The following is a 4,331-nucleotide window of genomic DNA, read 5'->3' as shown; positions in this document are numbered from 1 at the left end:
ATGGCAGCCAGTGTAAATGATTACTTTAATCGACCACCACAAGTTTGGCAAGTAAACAAACGCTCATTCATTTTTTCATAACAGACGACAGTTGGAGTTAACCTCCCGTAGGTCGTAGCTGAAGCAAGAAGCAAGCTAACGTTAGATGGCCGATGCTGAGCTAAACATGTTCACTCACCTCAGGTTACTAATCTATTTTGTGTTCAGTGCTTCTTTGTTTGGGTCTTGTTGTATGAAGTTTTAAAGCCAAAATTTATGATGTTCGGCTCAGCAGCTGCCGCTGTTTGTTGTCCTCTCTCACGTGCGGCCGCGCACAGCTGATACTACGTGTTACGTAGGCAGGTTATAGGTAACGCAGGGAGGGAATAACGGCACGCTCATCAGACGTTTAATAAAAATAAACACTGTTCACGAGTCCCGCACCTCGAGGTCGAGTCTGAAGTCTTTTGAGGACGAGTCTCAAGTCACTGTGTGCGCGACTTAAGTCGCACTTGAGTCCGAGTCTCTAACTCGAGTCCCCATCTCTGTTGGCTACTGTTAGCGACATATTTCTGGACTTCATCTACAATCCCACTGAACTGATTTTAACGTTGGATGTATTTAGTGTTTGTTCATAGAAAGGAGTCAGGATTAATGTTGACTGCGTCGCTTCAGCTGCTGAATGTCGACAAAATGATTAGAAGACACATTAAAGACGCACAGCAAACACCAGAACGAACATGTCTTCAGTTTTTGTTGGCTTGAACTAACAATAATCAAATAACTATAATCTGACATAAACTAATGTACATATTATTATAAGAATATATTATAATGTGTATATATATTTTTTTCACTGTGGCCTCATCTGTTGCATCAACAACCACAATGTTCATCACTGTCTACAGGCAGAACACATTCTCATCCCAGCTCGTCACATATGGACGTTTGGTCAAGTCCAGTTTCTGCCCCACCCGTCCACCTCCTAACTGAGTTTTCTGCTAATTATTACATGTACTGTTCAAAATTTCCTCTACAAACTTATATCTGCTTGGTCCCGAGATAGTCCGTGCCAAGTTTGGTGCCAATCGGACTTGCGGCTTCGGAGGAGTTTATTAAAATAGGTTTTTCAGTTTTCGCGATGTAGCGAAATGGGTGTGGTCTATACCACAAAATTCAGCTCGATCCCCCGAACACATGGATATAAGGTTTTGATAGGCACCTCCGTATGCGGGAGTTGCAATGATTTGAAAGTGCCAAATTTTGGACCTTGCTTATAGCGCCCCCTAGAGGTAGAAGTGTGCAAATATTTTCGCCTGCCGTCGTTTTATGGGTCTGAACCTACCCTGTGAGTTTCGTGTCTGTTGCCCTTACAGTCTAGGCCGCAGTATCAGTTTCAGGCAAAAACGCACGGAAGAATAATAATAAAAACGAATACGATTAGAATTAGGTTCTAATCGGCTGGTACTGGGAACGGTTCCAAGTCCACTTGGGCTTGGACCCCTAATGAGCATAAAAACAGGTGGGTGTAAGCATAGCTGTAAACAGAATAGCCTTGTTTGTTTTTTTTGTTTTTTTTTAAACAAATGTTTTCGCTATTACAATCAGTCATAGTGACCTTTAGATCATAGTTTATCTGTCCGGCTGCAGCCTTCTTGTTCAGGTTCATTCTCGGCGCTCTAAGAGTGTCGTTTCCAGAGAAGAAGCTGTAAGAAGCAACGAGAAAATGCACAGCTGCCCAGCAGCAAACAGCAGACAGACACAGTTATGCCTAGTGCAGACTACATGATTTTCAGCAGGTCGCCGTGCCGTTCAGACTGCACGACTTGCTGTCTTGTAACGGGAGTCTTGAAGTCACTGTGTTCAGACTATGTGACTGATCGGTGACAGGAGGTCACTCACTACACGAGCTGACAACGAATCTGTCGCCTGACGACTCCAAACCATGTTTGGTCATGAAAAAACACGTAAAAAGTGACACAGGAAATTAGGCTAAACCATGTGTGAAACAGAAGATGTTTATTATTTTATGAAGATAAAGATTATAAAGACCTAAGGAATGGATCAACACACGCGAGCAGCAGGGATTGTCTGAGCTACAGAGAGAACTGGATGTAAATAAAAAATGTTTAGCTGCCTGCTGTCACTGGCTGGATGTGGATGTCAAGTTGGCCAGATATTGAGAATGCTAAATATCTGTCTGGCGTTGGCAAGCCTCTTTGATGGGTCGTTCAGTAGTTCTAACAATCACAGCCGGATGGACGGCGAGCTCGGCGACTTGTAAATCTGGCTTAAAATTGTGTCCTGTGAACTGGGGTTTTAGAGAGCAGCTGACCATGAAGCGTCATGTTGCTCTGCAGCTGCTGGAGGAGGAAATTAGCTGCTGTTTGCTAACTGGTTCAACATATCCACTTTAAAAGGTGACAATATGTTAATGTTGTTCCTTCTGAACTTTTTGGGGACTTTTTTCCATCCAGCTTTTAATGTTTTAAAAGTTTTATCTGTTTGTCCGACTGGTCGACTCATCCATTCACACTGAGCCACCATAACCACAGTGACACCACCTTAACGAAGGGCCACGGACACGCCCCCACCACCATCGCCCATACCCCCTCAGCCATAATGAAAGACCAATTAGAGAAGAGGATTAAGGCGCTTCACGTCCACACACAAATTAGCATTAATCAAAGAGTCACTGTGGTGTGTGTGTGTGTGTGTGTGTGTGTGCGCTCTCCACAGTGAATAGTGATGAGCTGCAGGCTCAGTGTGAAGTCGCTGCTGGTGTTTCTGATCAATACCACACCTACCGCCAGGCTCAGCCAATGGGAGCAGGCCTCCAGCAGGTGTGTTTGTTGGTGGTTGATCAATGTGTCAGCCTATTACTTTTACTATTTTTTTAATTTTTTTTTATGCAGCGATAATAAAAAGCCAGACTAACAGGAGGGTCTGTTCTCACAGGAGAAGTTACTCAAATATCGCATAAAACAGAATAAATGCACAAGACCATGTGCACGCTCAGCGGCAGAGCAGCAGTCACCTGCATGTGATCAGTTTATAAAGCCATGTGGTTGCAGCACGATTCCTCCACATTCAGACGGGGTTAACGTTAGAGGGGGAGGTTGGGTTAACCTTTTATTTAATCTCAAGGAATCATCAGTCAAAATAATGAGAAAACAGACAACTACAGAAGACTAACTGTTAATTACTGTTGTAAATATTGTTTTTAAAGTGTGATAAGTTTAAATGTGTGTTGTCAAAATTGTGTGCAGCACAAAAGCTAAAAGAAGTTTCCCCAAATTTAGTTTTTGCATGCTTGAACAAGTCAAATAATGATTATTGGACCAGCTAATAAGGAAGTGATTTATGGTGGCAAGATATCATTTAGGGCTTTATAAATAAATAGAAACCAATGCCTGTTAGAGAGGCCCACCCAGCCTTTAAGGACAAGATGCAATGATGAGTAGAAAAAACAGCTCCGGTAATAAATCTTAGTGTGGAGTGATAAACTGAGTCTGGTGGTTTAAAAGGTAGTTTTGATATTTTTAAACCTATGTTGGTGTTGAAATGAATCGTAGCTATAGAAGGTTTTGAATCCGTGCAGCAGATGCTTCAGTGGCTGCAACATATTCCTTCGGGGCAACTGTGCCCGTCAAAATGGCGTCCACAAAAAGTGCTTCTTGTTGCCAACGACAGGCTCAGACTGTTATACCAGGTGTCTGACAACATCATGGGAAGGACAAGTCTCGCTCTGAAATCTCGTGAGAGGTGAGTTGTTGCAGGAAGACGGTGGTGGGAACCTAAGTCAGAGTTAGAGAGGAGTTTGTTGTGTTGGAGTAATGTTAATAAAATCTAGCTAGCAGCTCCTCTACATACACAACAAACTCCTCCCCCTCGTTTCAACCGGCGTCTTCCTGCAACAACTCGCCTCTCACGAGATTTCAGAGCAGCTGAAGCATCTACTGCACGGATTCAAAACTTTCTGTACCTACTAGTCATTTCAACACCAACATATAAAAATAGGCCCCAGGTTTGAACGTACAAAAATTACCCTTTGAGAGTGGAGGCAGAGCTGTGTCGGTACATAACATCACCGTAATCCAAGACCGACAAGAAGACGGCATCAATTATCTTTTTCCCGCTCAGCATAGGAAAATCGGCTGTTTCTGTAGTCCGTGTGATTCCAGCCAGATACCAAGGTATCATCATCGAGTCCCTCTCAATAATTTGTCCATTCAGTGGTAATATGCATACGATTGTCCAGAATATCTCTGGCTCTAGAGAATAGCATCTATTTAATCTTGTTTGCATTCAGGACTCATTTCAAATTAAAGCGTGCATCTTGCAGTTTGTCA

The sequence above is a fragment of the Micropterus dolomieu genome, linkage group LG19 (genome assembly GCF_021292245.1).
Source record: "Micropterus dolomieu isolate WLL.071019.BEF.003 ecotype Adirondacks linkage group LG19, ASM2129224v1, whole genome shotgun sequence".
NCBI lineage: Eukaryota > Metazoa > Chordata > Actinopteri > Centrarchiformes > Centrarchidae > Micropterus > Micropterus dolomieu.
Note: the sequence above shows the minus strand (reverse complement) of the source record.